General features: G+C 58.6%; 1 protein-coding gene across 1 annotated transcript in view; it reads right to left on the bottom strand.

Annotated features, from left to right (window-relative positions):
* ITPR3 (inositol 1,4,5-trisphosphate receptor type 3) overlaps positions 1-21,936 on the bottom strand; it is a 278,545-nt gene that overhangs the window by 76,146 nt on the left and 180,463 nt on the right. The window lies entirely within an intron of this gene.

Raw genomic sequence — 21,936 nt, 5'->3', positions numbered from 1 at the left:
CAGTAGAGCTGCAACCCTCAGAGCCAATCGTCCCTCAGGCACGCACGCCTGCCCAGCCTCACCCCTGCAGGACCAAGAACCCTCGCTAAGCACGTGGGCTGTGTCCACCTCAGCCTCTAGGTGGGCAGGTAGGGGCGGGGGGGGGGGCTGCTTTGCGGCATCCCAACTGCCCACGGGCCTCACCTTCTGCTCCAGGCAGGTGGACACGCTTGGCCTCTGAGCACCCACACACACTGTGCTTGTTTCCTCCCCAGCCTTGCCCCTCTCCCCACACTTCTTCCCAGGAGCCCTTCCTCAGGGGGTGAGGGTCTGGGGAGGCACCTGCTGTCTCCCACATGCGTGCTAGAGTCGGCTCAGGGCAAGTCCCGGGGGCAGGGGCTGTCCAGTGGAAAGTCCATTAGGGAGCCCGGAGAATGCCAGAGGGCAGCCATGTGGTCATGAGTGCAAGACTCTGGTGTCCCGTATGTGCCCAACACCATCCAAGCAGCCCTGTGGTGTATGCCCAGTTGCGTGACCACCATGCACCCAGCCCTTTGATCTCCATGGCCCCCAAGCCCCTCTAAGGCAGCTCTGGCTAAACAAATAGGAGCAGGAGGCAAGTCCAAAGGGCTGGGCCCCAAGATGTCTGGGGTCACCTGGCGATGGAGGACTAGGTTGTCACCATGAGGACATGACCAGTGATGGTCCTCTGAGAGCTCCCACAGAAGTGTGTGGGAGGACCAGAGCATTTGTCCAGCAGACAGGGCATGGGGCTTGCATACAGCTGACCCAGGGTCCATCCCCAGCATCCCATATGGTCCCATGAGCAATCACCAGGAGTGATTCCTGGATGCAGAGCCTGGAGTAAGCCCCGAGCACCTCTGGGTGTGCCCCAAAAGTGAAGAAAAAAATAATAAAGTGGAGGGGAGAGTCCTGATGTGGGCATCAGGAGACCGGCGTCCAGGCCCAGCATGGCCCCTGTCTGCCCCCCTCTGTTGCTCCCCAGGGCTTGGGAGGCAGATCCCGGCGTCTCTGAGAGATCTCGTGGGTGATGCTAAGAAATAGGACGGGGTGGAGGCACTAGCCTTGCATGTGGTCACCCTGGTTTGAGCCCTGCCACTTCAGATGCTCACCTGAGCTCTGTTAGGAGCGACTCCCGAGTACACAGCCGATGTGACCCAAAAACCCAAATCATGCATCTCTCTTGGGACTTGTTAGCATCTTTATCTGGAAATGGGAGGGTGAGTTTCACAGCGGGTGCTGAGCTATGACAGACTCGCTCAGCGTCTTAGTTAGAGGGCTCAGGGCTTCCTCCTGGCTCTGTACTCTGGGCACACTCCCGGCTCTCTGCTCGGGGCTCACTCCCAGCTCTGTGCTTGGGGCTCACTCCTGGCTCTGTGCTCGGGGCTCAGGGCTCACTCTTGGCTCTGTGCTCAGGGCTGACTCCTGGCTCTGTGCTTGGGGCTCAGGGCTCATTCCTGGCTCTGTGCTTGTGGCTCACTCCTGGCTCTGTGCTCAGGACTCAGAAAACCATATGGGCTCTGGGATTCAGACTCGGGTTCAGCCTTGTGCAAAGCAAGCCCCCTTAGCCCCAGCGCCATCTCTCCAGCTCACCTAACTGTTCCTTAAGCTCAGAAACACAGGCCAGGGGCAGCTGGGGAGGGGAATGTGACAAATTTCAAGGAGGGATAAAAGGGAAGAGGGACACCAATTTCAGAACCCAGGGGGCGACCGGCCAGAGTGGAGGCCCGTGTCTCAGCTTTGGGGAGGGCCGGCTAGAGGCAGAGGCCTGCGCAGGGTCCCGTCAGCTGCAGCTGCATGAGCTCCTGCAGCAGGTACCCGTGGGCCCCAGGGCTCTGGCGGGAGGGAGGACTCGGAGGCCGCAAGGCTCAGGCCTGCCCCCAGCATCGCTCTGGTGACAGCCACGTGCTTGGCATTTGGGGGATGTTTGTGGGCTGTGCTGAGCCCTCGGCTCTGTGTCTGCTGCGATGAGGCCGTTCCCCGGGTCGCCCTCAGAGACTGACAAGATCGCGTCTTTGCGGGCTGTGCTGGTAACAGGCCCCGTGACCCTAAAGGCAGACGCTGGCCCAGGGACAGGAGGCCGGGAGACAGACCCAATGCAGTGCCCAGAGCAGCCGTCTGTCAGCTCAGGCTGGGCCAGGCACGCACCCCCCCCCATGGCCAGGCCCAGCACAGCCTCCTCCCCATGAGCCCACCTGCCCAGTGAGGGAAGAACTTCACACTAGGACTCTAGAGGAATTGTTAGCTTTTATGCCCAGGTATGTGCGTGTGTGTGTGTGCGTGCGCATGTATATATGTGCATGTGTGTGCATGTGTGTACATGCATGTGTCTGCACATGTGCACACGTGTAAATGTGAGTTTATGTGTATGCATGTGTGTGAAAGTGTGTATGTGGACATGTGTGTATATAAGCATGTGTGCGCATGCATCTGTGTGTATATGTGAGCATAGGCACATGTGTGCACATGTGTGAGCATGTATGTGTGTGCGTGCCTGAGGGTGTGTGTGCTGGGGGCTGGGGGCAGCCTGGGTGTTGCTGCGGTGTCTGTGGGCCTCGGCCCTGCCTGGGAGGTCAGTTCCCTCTTGAGCATCTTTCCGGAGTGCCTGCAGTGACCTGGTGCTGGAGGCAGCAGCAGGATCACAGCCAGGCCTGTTGCCCTCCAGAAAAGCTTCTCCAGGCCAAGGGAAGGCCACATGCCCCGGGTCCCCAGCCATGCCCCTTCCACGCAGGAGACCAGTGCACCCTCGACATCTGAGCACTGTGCCACAACCCAGGGAAGGGGGCCACGCCCGGATTTGTGGTCCAGGATGGCAAGCAGAGTGGCAGAGATGGCAGGGGCCCCAGGAGCTGGCTGGAAGGAACCATGCCCAGCCCAGCCCCCGGGATGTCTTCCCGGAGGTGCTGATCATGAGTGGAGCTTTGGTTGAATTTTACTTTACTGGGACTTACTGATAAATAATGAGACTGTCTTAATAACTGTTCGAGGGGGGTATGGTGCTGCTAGCAGGTCAATCTGTAACTGTGAGGCGAGTGCATCAGCAGCCTGATGGTGCCTTCAGACTTCCAGATACCCCCAAATTGCTACTGTGCCTTTGGCCAGACCCCAAAAACTTGGGAAAAATTTACCAAGAAAGTAAACGGCCAAAAGTTAAGTATGTGGGAGACACACCCACAAATTACCTCCGGCTCAGCTATATAATTGGAGGCATGGCCTCTCTGGTTCCTGATCGAGCTGCTTAATGGCCATGATCCCAGAGACTCAGAAACGAATCGCGGAACCCAAAGGCTTTTGGCAGAAATGCACCCTGTTCCTGTAGCAGGTTACTGGCGCTGGGCCACTCCAGGTGGGAATAGGTTTCGTGCCTTGGCCTGTTCCCCTTGGCAGCCCAGTGACCGCCATCCTCCAGAGGCCACTGGACAGTCAGGTTTGGGCCTGCAGTGACGAGACATGTGGGGCCTCGCCAGATGGGGGTGGAGCCGGCCCTTTCCTCCCCATCCCAACAAGACCCCAATTCACCGCCTACAAACAGCCTCTCTGGCTCCTGATCAAGCTGCTTAATGGCCATGATCCCAGAGACTCAGAAACAAATCTCAAAACCCAGCGGCTTTTGGCAGAAATGCATCTGGACAGCATACAAGGTGGCCACCGCCTCAGAGCTTATAGGAAAGCCAGGTATGAGCCGGCGGTGATGGGGCAACTGCAGTCTCATGGGAAGGGGGACGGTACTGGCTCATCCTTCACGCCCTACCGAGGTCACGGGTTGCCCCCCACGAGCGGCTCTCCGGCACAGCCATGGATCTAGAGGCAAAAGGACTTAATCCAAAGCCCGGCAGCTTGCAGCAGAAAAGTGAATGGACCATGTATTAAACTACGGCGCCATGCCTCCCCGGGAGGGAAAGGGTGTTGCTCCCTTCCACCTTCCCCCCGCCCCTCCCCGCCAGCAGCAAGGTGACCGCCATCTCTGAGCTTATAGGAAAACCAGGTATGAGCCGGCAGTGACGGGGCAATGACAGTCTCATGGGAAGGAGGGCAGTACCGGCTCGTCCTTTACGCCCTGCCGAGGTCACGAGTTGCCCCCCATGAGCAACTCTCAGGCACAACCATAACACCAGACGCACAGAAACCAATCTCATAATTATCTGGCTCTTTGCAGAAATCCAAAATTGTGTGGCCGCTGTCGTGGTCAAGCGACATTATATGATTCTTATAAGCAGCTATAGAAAACAAAGTATTTCACAATGCCTTTTCAACAATTCTGATTGTTGGGGGGAAAATTCTAAACAATAATGGTGCATCTTTTGTCGAAATAATGAATGTAATCAACGTAGAGAAGAGTTTAGTAGAAATCACCTGCCTCACAGGCATTGGGAGGGGTGGGAGGGGGGTATATTGGGGTTCTTGGTGGTGAAAAATGAGTACTGGTGAAGGGAAAGATGTTTGATCATTGTATGACCGAGACTTAAACCTGAAAGCTTTGTAACTTTTCCCACAGTGATTCAATAAATAAATATAAGAAGAAAAATAAATAAAATTATTTTTTAAAAAAGTAAGGTGGAGTTCATGCCCAATTCAATCAGCTAATCAGTGGCTGAATAAATAGCAGTACTCCTACATTAAAAAAAATAAACTGTTCGAAGTGAACAGTTCAAGCCAGAGGCATGTGCCCATGTACCTGCCATTCCCATCAGGGGAGAGAACAGTGTGAAGGGAGCTTGCCCTGCACAGGGCCAACCCAGGCACCCCATAAACTTCCAGCTGCACCTATAGGAGTGAGCCCTGAGCACTGCTGGGAAGAAGCAGAAGTGGCCCCCGAGAGAGACAGAGACAGAGAGGCAGAGACGGAGAAGGTCTGGTTCACCCTAGAAAGTTCCCATGTCCCTTTTTATCTTCCAGATCCCACTGGGCCCACACAGGGTGGGCAGGGCCAAGCCTCTGGGTGCAGGGCAGGTGTGGATGGAGGAGAGAGGAAGCAGGAAAGGGGCCAGAGGCAGGATGTAAGCACCTTGGCGTTGCCCAAAGTTCGGGGGACCACTAACCCCTGTTGGAGGTGGAGCGCAGGGAGGGCAGCGGGGCGGGTCAGAGAGGCAGTCAAGAGGAGTGAAGCTTCATTCTCTGGGCCAAGGGTCAGATTCCAGATGTCAAAGAATCAAATGAGACCTGGGGGGGAAGGGGACACTGGGCTGAAGGCCCCAGTGTACCGCGGCAGGATTGGAGGGCTGTGACCGGCAGGGGCTGACCTGGGAGCCGCCCGTTCCAGGCCCTCTGCCTTGGTGCTGGCAGACTGTGAGACCCAGGGGCCCACATCTGGGTGTGCTTCACAAACGTCAGGAACCCGGATGGGCAAGTGGATCTCCAGTCTGGGACACCAGAGTGGACAGGGCAGGGGTGTCTGTGCAGAGGCAGGAGGCAGGCAGCTGTGAGTAAGCTACCCTGGGGGAGGCTGGAAGCCCCGGCGGGCAGGTAGGGGCACAGAGACAGGCTGCAGAGCGGTCCTGATTCAGGAGAGTGGATGGGCCCACTGGGTGCGGCTCCCCACACAGGAACTGGGACCACCCCTCCCCCCACAGCCTCCCCAGGTCTCAGGGCTGGAGGTCCTGCAGGCGTCCACATTACACACACACACACACACACACCTGTGCCATGCATCCCCTTAGATTCACAATGTGCACACCACTGCAGTCAGCCTTCTCCCTGTGTGCATGTATGCATGTGTGTGCATGTAGGCAGGTGTATGCACGTGTGTGCATGCAGGATGTGTGCACGTATACATGTACTTCGTGTGCATAAAGACATGTGTGCATGTGTTCATGGCATATGTGAGTGTGCATGTGTGTTCTCTAGTGTATGTGAAGGCATGCATGCTTGTGTACCCTGTGTGTGCATGCATGCATGAGTGTGTGCATGTGGTGCTGGCTCCAGGTGGTGGGGAGCAGGAAGGCCCAGTAGCCAGGCTGTCCCGGGCCAGCAGGGAGTGTGTCTCACCACAGAGCAATGTGGTCAGCTGTCTCTGGAGCCGGGGTGGGGAGAGGTGACAGGTGGCTTGCTGGGAGGCTTGGAGAGGTAGCACAGGGTTACGGTGCTTCCTGCAGGCAGCTGACCAGGGTTCATCGACCAGCATCTCTGTATAGTCTCCCGAACCCACCAGGGTCACCCCTGAGCGCAGAGCCGGGAGAAAGCCGTGAGCACTGCTGGGTGTGTCCAGAAAACAGATCCCCAAAACCTGGCTGGTTTGGGAGGCCCCCAGGGGTAAAGGGGGCAAGAGAAGGGGGCAGTCAGCAGAGCCGGCCAGGGCTGTGGGGTGGGGTGGGGACACCGAGGGGGGAGGGGTCTGCTTCTGAGCCTGCGGGGGGCGGGGGCGATGGGCAGCAGGTCCCCTGGGTCACCCTGGTTTGCCCAGACACCCTGATCTGGGCCCATCACCCCCAGGACACTTCTGCCTGCACCCCTTCCTCTTGGCAGGCCTGGGGCAAAGGAAGCTGGGGCCACGGCACTATCCTCAGTGCATCCCCGAGACGGACAATCCGCTCCTGGATTGCAGCCAGCAAGAGAACACAACATGGGAGGGGGGCGGGGGAAGAGACAGAGACAGAGACAGAGAGAGCGAGAAAGCACCGCAGCTCACAATATCGGGTCCCATTGGCAAAATGGTTTCACAGAAAGTTTGGAGAAAAGTAGCCGAGTTGATCCCAGAGAGGCAAAGCAATCAGCCCAAGGTCACACAGCAGACAGGAGTGAGAGTGTCTCGGGTCACAGCTGACTCAGAGGCTGACTGAGCCACAGCTCTGTGCTCAGCACCTGCTGGATGTCGGATGACTAAGCATGACTAAGGCTCATTTTATTTTTTTGGTTCTTGGGGGGGGGGGCATATCCGGCAGTGCTCAGGGATCACTCCTGGTGGGGCTCAGGGGACCATGTGGGGACAGAAGGAGCCCGGAGCAGCCCCCTGCAAGGCAAGCCCCCTGCTAGCTGCACTGTCACTCCAGTCCCTAAGACTCGTTTTACAGAAGGGGGTGCATAGAGGTCAGAGCGGGCAGGTCCTAGGACCTCAGGGTTCCCGCGCCGAGAGCCCTGAGCAGAGACTCCCATCTAGGACAGAGCTCAGCACCCCCCCCCCCCCGCCACCCCATCTCGTTAGCGGTGGAGTCATTATTTTCTAGCACCTCTTGTCATGCCTCCGGAGTCAGGGCCGACATCCTTCCCTGGGTGACGCTGCTTCTCCCGGCAGCAGTGCCCCTTGTGTGGGGTTGGGGTGTGAGAAGCCAGCAGAGGCTCTGCAAACCCCACCACCCGCCCTCCCAAGTAGGAACCCGCCCCCTCCCCAGTCTTCTTACAAGGCACCCCACTGGCCCCCATGCTAGCCATGGGGGGTGGGGGCGGGTCCCGAGAGGTGGCAGGAGCTACGAGCCAGGTACAGCCTGGCCAGGCTGCCCAGCACAGCATCCACTCTGGACTTGAACAAATCCGCCCACTTTCCTGGCCTCGGCCCTGTGGGGCGAATCCTTCCCGCTCCCAAGGGCGCAAGCGCAGGTGGGCTCTCCCAGCGGGGGGCAGCCCCTCTCCGGTCCTTAGGCCCTTGGAAAGCTCAGCCCCACTCACCTTCTCCTGCAGAGTGTGGTTGGGAACGGGCCCCTCCCCCACACCCCTGCACTGACCCACAATGCGAAGCAGGCAGACAGCGGCCTGGCATTCCCGCGGCCGGTGCTCCCTCGTGCTCTGGGCCGGAGTGAGAGTGCCACGACATCGCACCCCTGGGACAGTGCTTGGGACCCGGATGGCGCCCCAGAGCCCCAGGGACTTTGCTTCTCCCTCTCTTCCTTGACCTTCTCCCTTCCCCCCTCCTCCTCCTCCTCCTCCTCTTCCTTCCCCTCCTCCTCCTCCTCTTCCTCCCCCTCCTCCTCCTCTTCCTCCTCCTCCTCCCTCTCCTCCTCTTTTCTCCTTTCTCATCTCCTCCCTCTTTTCTCCTCATTCTCCTCCACCTTCACTTTCCTCCTCCTCCTCCTCCTCCTCCTCCTCCTCCTCCTCCTCCTCCTCGAACAAAAGAAAAGAAAAACCTGCCCAGGTCAGATTATCCGGAGTATAGGGGCGCTCCCTATCCCCTGCCCTGGAAAGTGGGGGTTGGGGGCATTGGACTCTTCCCTGTGCCCTGCTCCCCACTGGTCTCACCCAGAGCCCCCTCCCAGGGACATTGGCAATGAGGGATCTAGGGGAGGGGTCTGCTCTGGGTCAGCGCCCCCGGGAAGCCATTATCTGCCCTGCACGGGCATGAGGTCCCCCAGTCTGGGTGCATTTCCCGCCCTGCTCCACCAGGAGAAAGACGTCCTAAAGGCCCCCCGAGGTCAAAGACCCCCTGAATCACCCTCTCCTTTCTTTGAGGTGAGGCCGACCCCAGCACCCCTCAAACTGCCCCAACAGCCCCTCGGTGTCCGGAAACCAGGGCCGGAGCTAAGGGGAGCTGTGGGGAGAGTCAGTCAGTCAGAATTCTTCAGGGCTACAGCCCCTGTGAGTCACTTGCCCGCCTCCCCACCTCCCTGTACCCACTCAGGAACATCCTCCCGGTATCCGCTTGGCCCTACTCTGAGGGACTCAGGGCCCTTCAGGCACCCTCTCAAGTGCTGGCAATGTTCTGGACTCAGGGCTTGCACTGCAGGGCGTCCCCAGAGCTCAGTCCTGCCCCCGAATCCCAGCTGTGGTGGCAGCCAGGTACACACTGACAGTAAAATAGACGCCTCAGGGATGCAGGCAGGCCCACAGAGCACACATGTGCGCGCGCACGCACACACACACACACACACACACGTTCATACACACATACATGCATAGATATGCATACACATAGATATGCATACACACATGCATACACTCATATATACATGCATGTATTCATACACGTGCAAATTGTCACATACATACACACTTATACACATGTAAACACATACGTACTCATACACATGCATACACACATACACATGCTTATAAACTCATATGCACATGTGCACTCATATACACGTGCAGGCATACATACACTCATACACATACATGCATGTGCACATTCATGTGTAGAGTATACATATACATTCACATGCTACACATACACTCACATCCACACACATACCCTCATACATCCATATGCATATATTCACATACGTATACTCACATACATATACGCTTACACACATTCATACACTCACACATTCATACATCCACCCACACGTTGGCACACGTACACTCACATACATTCACACACATACACTCACCATATGTTCACAGACATATACTCACACACACATTCACACACGCCCTCACACATCTCCACACAAACACACCCACACATCCACTCACACACCCAGGAGTGGGGGTGCAGGTGCCAAGGGACCCCTGTCCCGGCGCTTGTTTGCGGAGGCACAGCGGCCACTGGTGCTTGTGGGGGGCAGACGGACAAGGCTGATCCCGAAGTTCCTGCCACCCCAGGGGCCTCCTCCCCACTGGCCCCGAGCCCAGATGCTGTCCCGAGGGTCCCCCCCCCCCCCCCGCCATGGGGAGGTCTTTCCACCCACACAGCCACTCTCATCATCATCTTGGCATCTGCCAGGCTGGGGAACCCACGTGCCTGCGCAGTTGCTGCCACTCAGAGAGAGAGCTGGGGGCAGGGGATGCCCACCCCGCACCGCCAGGAGGGGCAGCTGGAGCAAAGCCCCCTCTGCTCAGCCACTGCCGCTCCAGCCTCTCCTGTTCCTGCCCCGCCGCCCGCCCTGGACAGGGACCCCCATCGGCCAGCCCCAGCCACAGGCCACCTGACCTGGCTGGCGAAGGTGCGGGTCCAGGTGGGAGGTGGGAGCCAGGCTGGGGCGGGGGTACAACCTTCCCTCCTGGGCAGGTTGCAGGGACTCAGTCCTGCCCCCAGCCCTGCCTCCCCGACTCAGTCCCTACACCTACACAGTGTGGCTCTAAGTGACAGCCCAGGGCTTGGCTTGCCTGGTAGGTGTGAGTCCCTATTTGTGTACCATCAGGCAGCGCCTCCCGGGCTCCCCACGTCCCCTCACAGCCCAGCCAGCCAGCCATCTGGCTGCTCGGGGTCAGGCCTGAGCCTTGCAGCCTCTGAGTCCTCCCTCCCGCTACAGTCCTGGGGCCCACAGGCACCTGCTGGCAGGAGCTCACACAGCTGGAGCCGCAGTCGACAGGGGACCCCACCCAGGCCTCTGCCCAGGCCTCTGCCTCCGGCGCCCCCTCCCCAAAGCCGAGGCACGTGCCCCCACTCTGCCCCGTCACCCCTTGGTTCTGAAACTGGCCAGCTTGCTTCTGCCTTTCTTTCCATCTTAAAATTTGCCACACCCCCTCCAACCTGCCCGGCCTGTGTGCCTCTGACCTTAAGGAAGAGTTAACCACCTGTTAAATGATTTATCCCACGGGGTGCCAGAGCTCTGGGCTTCTCCTGGGCCTCCTCAAGAATTAACTAGGGCCATAAATCAAAGCGACATTTGAGAAATTTCCAGCAAGCCCCAGACAGCAGGCAGTGGCTCGGCCCAGACAGGAAGCGGCAATGCGGAGGGGAGGCAGGTGGGGTCAGGGTGGTCAAAGGCTTTCCTTGGGAGGCCGTGGGCGGGAAGGCACGTGGCCCCGGTTCTTTGGGGTGAGACAGGAGGCACCTCAGCCCCGACAGAGCCCTCCGGCTTGGCAAAGAGCTCGCCCACCTGTTGTTGGCTCTGCAATTTCCAAACAGCTCCAGAAGGCTGGCACCGGGACTGGGTCCCAGAGGCTGGTGGGACTCTGGAGGGCCATCGTGCCAGCACAGAGTGACAAATGGCACTGGATGCAGGGACCCAGCGGCCACTCGGGCAAAATCACAGAGGTGAAGGAGCGTCCAGTGAAGCCACGTTCAGATTTGGGGTGAGGGGTGGGTAGGTGGAAGCAACCGCGCTGGGCACAGCTGTGCGCCAGACCGAGCAGCAGAGACTCCTCAGGTCCCCGGACCCTGAGCACTGTGCTGGGAAGCTCGTCCTGAGATCCCATGTGCAGTGCCGGAGAGAGAGCTCGCCGGACTGGGCACAGGCTTTGTGTGCGGGAGCCTGGGTTTGATCCCCGTGTGGCATGGTATCCCCTGAGCGCACCGCTAGGCTTCAGCCCTGCCAAGGATGTAACTCAAAATCAAACCAAAAGAGAAAACAGGGTTTTTGTTTTGTTTTGTTTTGGGACCACACCCAGTGATGCTCAAGGGTTACTCCTGGCAGTGCTCGGGGGTGTCATGTGGGGTGTCGGGGATCGAACTTGGGTCAGCTGCAGGCAAGGTAAGCACCCTACCCACTGTACTATATCTCCAGTCCCTCAAACCAAAATAAATAAATAATTGATTAATTAAAAAAATTCAGGGGCCATAACAGGGAACTTGTCTTGCATGCAACTGACCCAGATTTGATCCCTGACACTCCATATGGTCCCCCAAGCCTGCCAGGAGTGATCCCTGAATGCAGAGCCAGGAGTAAGCCCTGAGCAGCGCCCTATGCAGCCCAGAAACAAACAAGCAAGAAAAAAATCAATAATTTCCATTTTACAGTTGAGCAAACTGAGGTTAACTTGGCTTGCCAAGGTCACAGCAAGTATCAAGTCAGGAATTCAGGCCAGCAGGGTCTGGTTTCAAATTCTGGGCTTTTCTTGCGACTGTCAGCTCTGCCACAGGAAAGATGGTCTCTGGGCACGAGGCAGGCATGGCAGGCGCGGCCCTTGGGCTCGGCCGCTCGTCTCCAGGAGCCCCACGACACCCCAGAGAGCGGGTCCCTTCATAGCTGTGCTGACGGACAGGACAAGACCCGGAGCCCAGGTTTTAGGAGCAGGGTGGGGGCTCCCAGCCTCTGCTCCCCCTGAACACCACACACAGACCCTAGCGACCCGGACAGCTCCAGCAGGGCCTTTGCAGTAGACCCTTCAGCCCGGCAAGAACAGGCCCTTGGTGTAGGGAAAGAATCCCAGAGAGGGCAGCGGGACAGATGCCGGCCACCAGCCTTGGGCTGGCAGCTGGGGGTCCCTGGGCGACCCTCTCCCCACCATGTCAGGGCAGCTGACCATGGGCACAGGCAGGGTGGCCCACAGCCCCTGCTGCCCTCCAGAGCTCCCCGTCTCTGCAGGGAGGGCCCGCCCGAGCCCCTCTCTGCCATGTTTCAGCAGGTAGCATGGACGCCCCAAGGCCCCCGCTGCTCTCCGAGGGGGAGGTGGATGACGAGGGCCATGAAGAGCACAAGGCCCAGCTGCAAGCACAGAGGAACCCCCACACCCCTGCCCTGGACCACGCAGGCATCCGAAACCCACCAGAGTTCAGGCTCCCACCCCATAGGGATCCCTGCGGGCCCTGGCCCAGGGACCCTGCAACTCACTTACCACTCGGCACCCTTGAGTCAGCCCAGGCCCATCAGATCCCCCAAAAATGGGGCTGGGGGGGTCTGCTTCCCCCCTCCTTGACCCCTTCCCAGAGTGTAAATTCCTCCAAGTTCACAAGAGGATGAGCGCCCCCTAGTGTCAGGTTGGGGCACAGCCCAGCGCCACCCCCACCCCTGCTTCCCACCTGGGAAAGGGCAAAGGGCAGGGAGGTTCCCCCCACCTGGCACCCCTCGGCACCCAGCCTCCCCTCGGGCCTCCCCGCCCACTCGGGACCCCTCAACTTCCTGCTGACCACCAGCGGCTCCTTCCAGTTGAGCGTCTCTAGCCCAGCGCGTCTTGACTCAGTGTACTGGGGAGGGGCTCAGGGAGGCGCCCCATCACGCATGTGGGGGTGGGGGTGGCGGGCTAAGGCCACTGAGGCCTGCTTCTGGCCTTGGGGTGCCCAATGGGCTTCCTGGCCCAGGTTTGCTTTACGGAGCCCCACTGGGAGGCGCTGGCCAAGCGTGAGGCCACGAGATGTTCCCCAGTGCTGCCCCCGTGGACAGGAACCACCTCAGAGCCCCCCATAAGGCTGTGGAAGCGCCACCACTGGGATGCGGCCACAGGGGGTGCAAGCTGCACACTGCAGCCCCGTGCGCCCCGGGGACCTCGGCCACTCCCCACTGCCAGCAAGAACAGTGGTCATAGGGAGGGGGGGACACAGACCACCCGCTGGGCCCCACAGCCAACTCAGGCCTGGGAGTGTGGGAGTCAGAGCAGGGGCCCAGCAGGCAGGGGCAGAGACAGTGTCCAGGCCACCTGGTTTGAGAGGAATGTGCTGGGCTTGACATGCTCATGCGCGCGCGCGCGCACACACACACACACACACACACACACACACACACACACACAACCGTCCCACAAACAGCAGAAGTGACGCAGGGACTTTAGGCCCAGGAATGAGGTCGTTCCTCCCATATGCACCCTCGAACCCCGAGGATGGTGGGCAAAGCCAGAACAGAGTGGGAGGGAGGACAGGACAAGACGCCTCCCAGACCTTACACTCTGTGGCTGTCAGGGGACCCAAATCACTTGTCCCCAAGTGGCATGCAGGCCCGGGAGATGCCCTGAGGCAGGCGTGTGCTTTGCATGGGGTAGCCCCGGGGCCACATGGTCCCCCAGCACTGCTGGGAGCCCCCCTGTATCCCCCCACACACACCTGGGCCTTAGCATTGATGGCGCCAGCTGGTTCACGTGTTGCTAGCTCCATAGGTGTGAGGGCAGCAGGGTCCGGGCCAGCGCCCTCCCTGGGTGCCCTGCCTGTGGCCGGAAGCTGCTTCAGTGGAGGGAGTGTCTGGGGCACCCAGACTTGTAAGAAACGCCCCCCTGATGGAACAGCTCACTCTGGGCAGAGCTCCGGGAGGGCTGGAAGTACAGGGGGGTGGCGGTCCCCTCCCTCAGCCCCCAAGCCCCAGGGCTCCCAAACACAGGGAGCAGAGTATCCAGAATCTCAGGACAAGAAGCTGGGAGGATAGCACAGTGGGTAGGGCGCTTGCCTTGCTGTGCTTTGTGTGTCAGGGCCCAGAGTTTGATCCCCAGCACCCCACATGGCCTCCCATGGTCAGAGTGATCCCAGTGCAGAACCAGGAGGAAGCCCCGAGCACCTCTGGATGTGGCAAAAAAATATATATATAATTATGTACATATAAATTGTTATATATATAAATATATATAAATAGCACTGTAGCACTGTCCTCCCATGGTTCATCGATTTGCTCAAGCGGGCCCAGCAACATCTCCATTTTGAGACTTGTTGTTACTGTGTTTGGCATATTGAATACGTCACAGGTAGCTTGCCAGGCTTTGCCTGTGGGTGAGATACTCTCGGTAGCTTGCTGGGCTCTCCGAAAAGGGCAGAGAAATCGAGCTCGGGTCGGCCAGGTCGGCCGCAGCCCATATTATATATAAATATATATAATTATATATGGGCTGGAGTGATAGCACAGCGAGTAGGGCGTTTGCCTTGCACGCGGCCGACCTGGCCGACCCGAGTTCGATTCCTGCGCCCCTCTCGGAGAGCCTGGCAAGCTACCGACAGTATCTCGCCCGCACGGCAAAGCCTGGCAAGCTACCCATGATGTATTCGATATGCCAAACATAGTAACAACAAAGTCTCACAATGGAGACATACTTGGGCCCACTCGAGAAAATCGATGAACCACGGGGGGACAGTGATACAGTGATATATAATAAATTATTATATATATTTTTATATATATATCATCCTCAACCTGTGTGGAACTTTCTCTGGGGCCAGAGAGATAACCCAGCAGGGAGGGCGTCTGCCTTACTTGCAGCTGACTCACCTTCCATTCCCAGCATCCCATAAGGTCCCCCAAGCATGGCCAGAGTGATCCTGAGCACTGAATCAGGAGTAAGCCCTGAGCACTGCAGGGTGTGCTCCCAACTTCAGGACAAGTGTCGTGTTAACTGGCGGTCTCCAGAGACAGCAGGAGGACCCACACTTTGTAGCGTCCTGCAGACCACCCCCCACGCCCGGGGCCATGAGGGCACAGGAAGGTCGAGCACAAAGTGGGCATCAGACTCAGCATTCTCAGGGGGCGTCTCAGCTCACAGACACGCAGGCCAGCCACGACCCCCCTCCCACGCTGCCCTCCAAAACCCCAGTCTTGGCCTTGAACACAGCCTGGTGCAGTGCACCCCGCCCCAGTCCCCCACTTCCCCTTAATCACCCACAGTGAGTCCCACCCCTGCCTGAAGCTTTGCTCTCCCCTGGGAACCATCCCGACTCCACTCCCGCCCCAACCTGGTCTCAGTGCTGCCCTAACTCTGGTCACCCCAGATCCCTGCCCTGCCCTGGTGAGAGGCTCAGAGAGGTTCGGTCACACAGCAGAGTGGAGCCTGGAGCTCAGGTCCCTAAGGCCCTGGCACTCGTGGCATGGCTGGGCAGCAGGAGGACTGGGAGGTGGCAGATGGGCACCACCAGCATGTGCCCCCGATGGACCCTGACCTCATAAGAGCCTCAGAGGCCTAGAAGTCACAGCCCAGTGCTGGCTCTTTCCCTCTTTGCAAGTGGGGACACGGAGGCTGAGGGGAAAGTCCAGGGTGGTTCGGGTGGCCGCTGTCCCGGGAGCTCTCCCACTGCCCCTGGGGGACCGGACTCAGCAGGACCCAGAGCACACCCGGAAGGAGAGGAAGGTTGTAACACCCAGGGCGCCCAGGGTTCTCCCAAGTGCTGGTGCAGGGTCTTAGCAGCTGAGCTGCTAGCCCCACCCCGTGCCCACCACACAGTGTCCCCCCGCACCCAGATACCAGGAGATCCACGACTGCCTGGGGGATGCTGCCCCTCCCCGGCCACTGCTGAGCTCCTAGGTCCATCTCTGAACCATTAGCTCTAGTCCCCGCTCCCCACTGGACCCGGAATCTGGCATGAGGGGCCTCTTACTCCCACAAGCCGCCCTGGGTACCTGGATCGACACACCGGCCTCTGGAACATCCCAGTGGACACTGTGGGGTGGAGTGGACACGCTGGCTGAAGAGACACGGGCCTGGGGTTCAGGCCCGGGCCGGGTTACGCCTGGTGCAGAGCGGGAGGTGGTGGCGGGTGGGCCCCGGGCCAGGAGCCGCAGGGATCCCGCGGGGAGGAGAGAGACGGCCAGATGGCAGGAGGAAGCCCGGCTGCAGCCTCCGCTGGGAAAATTAATTAAGCCTTCAATTAGCTCGGCCTGCCCCAGTCTGCTCCGAGGGACAGCCAGGGCCCTGCTGCCCAGCCCAGGCCAGGGGTTAATCACTCACACAGCACAGAAACAGACCTACGCCCCACCCCACCCGGCCTATCGGGCCCTCCTCCTGGGACTGAGAGTCCTGGCTGTCCTGGGGAGGGAGAGGCCAGCCCAGGCTGGAGAGGACTCCCTCTGGGAGCAGGAGGAAGCTCTGGCCTGCACACACCCACCTGAAACTGACCTGAAACTGACCTCCGGGCAAGGGTGAGAGGGCTGGGTGTGCTCAGCAGCGCCTCCTATAGGCTTGGAGGGGGAAAAGCAGCTCCTAAATTGGGGGTGGCGAGGGCAGAGGTCAGGGTCACATAACCCCATCTTTTGTTGGGTTTGGGTTTGGTCCGGGTGCTCCAGGGAGTACAAGGAGACAGTCCAGTGCCCGGCCAAAGGTGTGGGGACGCCCGGGGTCAGGCCTGCCAGGGATGGAGGGCCTAGAACTCAGGCCTAGGCCCCAGCACACACCGGGCTGCCCCGACAGTGAGCTGTCGCCTCCACTTGGTTTGTGGGGGGTATCCTGAGGCCCAGGGGGGACAGTGCCTGACCCAGGCCACACAGACTGTCAGGGGCAGGAGCAGGCGGGCATATCTGAGTCTGCAACAGAGCAGAGCGCTGCCCATCACTGCCCCTCCCGCGTCCCGTCCCCCTGCTCTGGACCCCACACCATTGCTTTCAGCACTAGCCATCGGGCGTGGCCATGCTCGACCCTCCCACTGCTGGTCAGGTCAACAAGCCACAACCACCCAGGGAGCCAGAGCAGGGCAGCAACCGGGCCTCCCTGGGCCCAACGAACCCACATTTCTACAGGTGGGTTATAAGAACCCGTGTTTAAAACCAGCTTTAGGGGGTGCCGAAGACAGTACAACAGTTAGGGTGCCTGTTTAGCATGCACCCAAGTTGGTTTTGACCTCTGGAGCCCACACGGTTCCCCAAGCATTACTGGCTGCAGCCCTTGAGATCCTGGAGTACCTCCTGGAGGGGGTGGCCTGGATTCCCGGCATGGCAGACCGTGAGCAGTGGGCTTTTACACTGAGCCACTGGCCCGGTTGACTGAGGATCACCAGTGGAACCTCAGGAACTTCTGAGCACTTCTTAGGAGTACCCTGAAACACACACACACACACACACACACACACACAAAACCATCTCCCCGCTCTGGAAGAAGACTCAAAGGGCTGGAGCACCTGCTTTGCATATGGGAGCCTGGCTTTGATCTCCGGCATCACATGGTCCCCTGAGCACTGCTGGGAGTGACCGCCAAAATGATGATTTAAAAGTACAGTGCCAGAGCAATAAGACCATGGGAAGGACGTCTGCTCTGCATGTAGCCAACCTGAGCTTGATCTCTGGCACCCCATAGGGTCCCCTGAGCCCCACCTGGAATGATCTTGGGTACAGAGCCAGGAGTAAGCCCTGAGCACTTCTGGGGATGGCCAAAAAAGGAAAACAAACAAAAAATGCCTGCGAATCATCTCTCCAGGGCTCTTCACCCTCACAGTATTAGGGGCTGGGGACAGCTCCGTGGAAAAGTACCCGCCTGGGCAGTGTGAGGTCAAGAGTCCAATTCCCAGTGTTCCCACATGCACCAAGTGTGATTTGTCTCAGTGGCTCTGGAGCTACCTGGGCCCCTGGCACCACGAGTGTTCAACCTCCAGCCAACCACAGCAGCCAGGGCTGCAGGGGGCGGGGGGGGGGGGGCACCACGGCCAGGAGTGCATTCCCCAGAGAGCAGCGAACAGAATGTGTGCAAACACCACATGGCAAGGGGAAGACCTCAGGCGAGCACTCTGCTGAGAGCACAGACACTGCAACCAAGCACATGTGTGACCCGGACAGCAAAACAGCAACCACATAGGGCTGGAGCATAGCACAGGAGGGAGGGCGCTTGCCTTGCACCCAAGTGAACCGGGTTGCATCTCTGGTAGTCATATGAGCATTACCAGGGCCAGGAGTAATCCCTGAGCACTGCTGAGTGTAGATCTAAACACTCCCATCTCCCACTGCCCCCAAACAGCAACAAAGCAACCAAACAACAGGCGAAGGATGGAAAGGAAAAGGAATTTAAAGATAATAGCCTCTATGAATAAACACAGAAGAGCCTGCACAGGCATAAGTGAATTGCTCCAGGCAGTTCACAAATTGTGCATCTGTTTGCTCTGCAGTAGATCCAGAGACAGGAGGGTAACAGCCCTAGAAAGCCTCTGGAGGGGCAGGAGAGAAAGTACAGCGGGGAGGGAGTTGGCTTTGCACGCAGCAGACCTGGGTTCAATCCCCAGCATCCCATATGGTTCACCAAGCACCACCAGGTAGTAATTCCTGGTATGGAGTAATTTCTGAGTGCAGAGCCAAGGGTAAGCCCTGAGGATGGCTATGTGAGGCCCCCAAACAAACAAAAGCCCCTCAAGCCCCTTTCCAGTCACCCACGTCCTCAGAGGTGCCACTCTCCTGGGAGATTTTTTTTTTTTTTTTAGGACTGGCTGGCTGGCCTGCTTCTGAACTTTGCGAGGTCACGCAGACACTTGTGACTGACTTCTGCTTGCTGGTGTTTGGGAGGCCGTTCGCGGCCAGTGCAGTTAGGCCTTTATTCTCTCGGAGGGTCATACTCAGCAGGTGGGGACAATTTGTCGGCAGTCTGTTTTCAGCTATTCCTCCCCCTGGTGCGGAGACTTGGCGCGTGCTCTTACGTTCATTGGCTGTTCGGGCTTCCGTAATCCCGTCGGGCCCACTAACATCTCTTGCCAATTTTTAAAAAGGGATTATCTGCCTTCCCCTGATCAAGTTCTGGGCGTGCTGTTGGATAGAAGTGCTGTCTTGCCTTTTTACTTAATGTCGTGATGATTAGAATTGTTTAAGGGGTGGGGGCACTCCTGGCGGTGCTTGGGGCTTTCTCCTGGCTCTGCACTCAGGGCTCACTCCTGGCAGGCTCAGGGGACCCTCTGGGGTGGCAGGGGATTGAATTCCGGCCGGCCACATGCAAAGCACGTGCCTTACCCACTGTACGGTCACTTGGGTACACTTGCCTTACACCCATGTCCAGGGTCTCTTTCGCCCGGGAAAACTTGAGGGGTCCAGTGGGCCCTTCCAGAGGGACATCAGTCGCTGGCGTTGCCCACCTGCCTTCCTCTCCACGGAGAGCCCTGGCTGTTGACCCATTTTCGGGCTCTTTGCTGTGTTATTGGCAGAAGTCCGAGTGGGCATTGCCTCAGCTTGTGCCCCCTGTCACACAATGAGACAGATGAGCTGTGACTTCCGGTCATGTCAGTGTGAGCCCCCCCACCCCCCATCATGCACGAGTGGCTCAGCTGGGGGTGTGCCTGTCTGGTCTAATCAGGTTCTCGGGGGTCCACTCAGCAGGAGCGCCCCTTGAGAAACTGACAGGTTCAGGGAACACAGGCTGCCCTGGGGCTGGGCTGACACATCTGTCACCCCCACCTGGTGCCACCAAGCTGATGTGCAAAGGCATGACATGCAGGGCGGGTGGGGGCACAGACAAGGTCACCACACACCGACTCTTGACTGCACGCCCCAGAAGCCCCTCTCTGTTCAATGTGCAGCCTGCCCTTGCAACCAGAAGGTTCTTTTTGCTTGTTTGGGGGCCACAGTTGGGTCCTCAGGAGCTGTTCCCACCCCTGTGCTTAGGAGTCACTCCTGGCGGTGCTTGGGGAACACACACAGTTCCAGGGAACAGACCCGGGTGATGTGAGACAAGAGCCCTACCCACTGTCCTATCTGGCCCCAGCAGAGTCGTAACTAAGATGCTGCTACCTTGCATCCTCTGAGCCACAGCCTCCCCATTAGAGATGAAGACACCGAGGTTAGAGAGCAGCGCCGAAGCCCTGTCTCCGCTTGGGGCTTGTGCGGCTCAGCCACACACACCTGAGGTCAAGCATTCCCACCTGTGTCTGCAGACGCTTGGCCTCAGGATCTGAGCGCCACGGGAGGCTTGGCAACTAACTAGCTCTGGGGATGTGTCCAGCCCCACAGACCCTGCTGGAACAGAGCATCATGTGATCCTTAGAACGCGGGGCTTGTTTAACCTACTTGACCACATAACACCTCTTAATAAAGGGCATGTTTGTGGGGCTGGAGCGATAGCACAGTGGGGAGGGCGTTTACTTTGCACATAATTGACCTGGGTTGGGTTCCCAGCATCCCATATGGTCCCCCGAGCACCACCAGGAGTCATTCCTGAGTGCATGAGCCAGGAGAAACCCCTGTGCAATGCCGGGTGTGACCCAAAAAGCAAAAAAATAAAATAAAATAAAGGGTGCATTTCTGGTGGGACTGATGAGTTATGGGAAGTGCTGCAAGGAGCCACACTTATTTTTGTTTGCTTTGTTTGAGGGGCCATATCTGGCAGTGCTCAGGGAGCACTCCTGGCAGGCTATGGGGACCGTGGGGGGGCCGGGGAGAGACCCTGGGCCAGCTACGTGCACTGCAAATATGCACTGTACTGTCTCTCTGTCCCTAGGAGCCACTGTCTCCTCTCTGCCCCAGGGTCACCCACCGCAAGGCATGTCATGGCAAGTGCCACTTAAGTCTGTCCCCGGGTGTGTGGCCCTTGAGGACACAGCGGTGGTTCTTCTGGTTCTTGGTCCCCCTTTCGGACACAGTTCCGAGGCCATACATTTTGACTCCCTGGGGAATTTCCCAAGTGATGGGAGCGGGAGGGACCTTTTGCTGCGTGAAAGCGTTGACTTTTGGATCTCTCCGCAGGGAGGGGCTGGTTGCTGGGGGAAACGAACCCTGTCAACCAGAGGGCTGGGACTTTGCCCAAACCTGATCCCGGAAGGCTGGGGGCTGACTCACTCACAGGCCCAGTGGTGTCATCACCCAGCAGGTGTAATTGATAGGGACAAAGGGGAAGCAGGTGGGCCAGGGGAGGAACTGGCCCAGGGAAAGGAATCACTGGGATGGAATGTCACAGGGGTGTGTGTGGGGGGGGGGGGGGCAAGCTGGATGACCTAGCCCTGCTGACCACCTAGATGACAGAATGGTCAAGCTCACCAGACACCAGGAGACAGTGAGCTCAGCATCTTCTCCCCCGTTCTATGACCCGTCTCTTTAAACTTGATAGAGAAATGCTCACCCCAACCCCCTTTGTGTAAAAGGCATAAAAGGGGGCCCAAGCGATAGCACAGTGGGGAGGGCATTTGCTTTGCATGTAGCTGGCCTGGGGTTCGATCCCCGGCATCCCACGTGGTTCCCCAAACACCACCAGGAGTGGCTCTGCAGAGCCAGGGGTAAGCCCTGAGCATCCCCGAGTGTGGCCCCCAAGCCCCCCAAAATGCATAAAAGGGGGAAAATATTGCCCTTCTAGGAATCCTTCTTCAGGAGAGCCCTCCGGTCACCTGCCTTCTTTCCTCTGCCTTCCCTTCCTTCCTTTCCCTGCCTTCCCCTTCTCCTCTTCTCTCTGCCTTCCCTTCCCTCCTCTCTCCGCTTTCTTTCCTCTCCTGCGCCTTCCCCTTAAGGAAACGTCTTTTCTCAGTGTGGCACTCAGCCCCAGTCTCCTGCTCTCCGTCTTGAGAGGACGAGCCTCTGAGCGCTCTCGCTGGAACACAGTGACGACACCTCCCAGAACTCTCCAGAGGAGAGAGTTTCGAGAGCTTCCGGCTAGGGAGCCTGGGGGGTTGGGGAGTGGAGGCCGGGAGGCCACTGCCCACACACTCCCCGTGGCCATGCCTCCCTGCGGCTGTTCCTGCCTTATCCCTCCGTAATAAGCCAGTAATCCAGTGACTAAACTCTCTGCCTGACTTCTGTGAGCCACTGTAGCAAATTAACTGAAGCCGAGAGG

This window comes from Sorex fumeus, unplaced genomic scaffold (genome assembly GCF_029834395.1).
Source record: "Sorex fumeus unplaced genomic scaffold, SorFum_2.1 ptg000094l, whole genome shotgun sequence".
NCBI lineage: Eukaryota > Metazoa > Chordata > Mammalia > Eulipotyphla > Soricidae > Sorex > Sorex fumeus.
The sequence above is the reverse complement of the archived record's forward strand: the minus strand, read 5'-3'. Positions and strand labels throughout refer to the sequence as shown.